Below are 1,449 nucleotides of genomic sequence, written 5' to 3' on the forward strand. Positions count from 1 at the left end.
TTAATTCGATAGAGCTCTTTCTGCTCTACAAAACTGTGTTAATTGTGTTTTTCAGTAGATTCATTCGTTATTACTATTGAGGCTCAGAAATGGAATATCAAGAAGGTAATAAAATAATTTTAAGAAAAAAAATACGCCGACTTTGAAATGCACTAAAAAGTATAAAATAATTTCTACCTCCTAATGAAGTAATTTCTATTTCATTCAATCATACAATTATGTAACAGATATGAATGAAATCTATTTACTCGTTAGGTAGTATAATAAATACATTTCAACATTTTCGGAGGCGGCGCAAAATTCGATGTCTTCGAAGAAATGGAAACGAATTTTTTTTACTGACATTTTCATTTTACTACCATGATTTAAAAAAAGAAAGATTAGTAAAAAAACAAAGACAAATGGGTGTGGGTGGTGTAATGATTTGGCCGGAATTTAAACGGAATGGATACAAAGGCAAAACAAATGTACAGTTTTTTCAAGGAAAAATGAATGATCAAAAATATATAAATTTACTCTCAAAACAAAGTATTGAACACGCACAACGAATTACCATTGATAAATTTATTTTTTAACATGGTAATGCTGCAATTCTCCGAATTAAAGTCGAAGAACAATTTTTTCAAAGAGAAAACGTATCGGTTTTACCGTTGCCCGCTCGCTCCCTGGACCAGAATATTATTGAAAATTATTGGGGCGAATTAGCACGTGCTGTATATAAGAATGGAAAACAGTATGATAATATTAAACAATTAAAAGAAGCTATTAAGATAGATTGGGATAATTTGCCACACAATACAATTAAAATGTTATACAAATCCTTAGCAAAGCGGGTACTCGAAGTAATGGAAAATAAAGGCGGATTATTATTATTATCATATCATTATTAACTTTGTATTAATTGCAATGTAACTTTCTTTTTTATGAAAATATATGTATAAATTCTGTGAATGTGCTATCATTTCGCCGGCACTATTTGTATATTTCTTCTGTTTACTCAAAAACCTAGCAAGGTCAACCATATTTACTAAGAAGTTCCTTCTTTCTGAAATGTAACAATTAGAATGGTATGTATTACATTAAAAAATTCTAAGTAGTTTTCAAGAAATTAAAGATAGCACACATGTGCTATCATTTTGTCCGGGAGTGTACATCACATTTACATTTGATAGCGTTCCCAACACGCGCGCGCATGTGTAACGTCCCTAGAACCTAAGTTTAGTTAGTTACAAGCGCTAGAAGGTAAAGAGCGGCTTTTACCTCTAAATGACTCGATTCTACAAATTAAGATTGTGGGATTCGTGTGGTGTGCGGTTAAGGATTGAAATCCAAAGATCAATATCTTTCAACAATTAGATTTATTCAATAAAACGATAAGAAATGAAACTAACAATTAACAATAACAACAAATAAAGAAAAGTATAGAAATTACAAATGATTAACTACAAT

This window comes from Megachile rotundata, chromosome 6, assembly GCF_050947335.1.
Source record: "Megachile rotundata isolate GNS110a chromosome 6, iyMegRotu1, whole genome shotgun sequence".
NCBI lineage: Eukaryota > Metazoa > Arthropoda > Insecta > Hymenoptera > Megachilidae > Megachile > Megachile rotundata.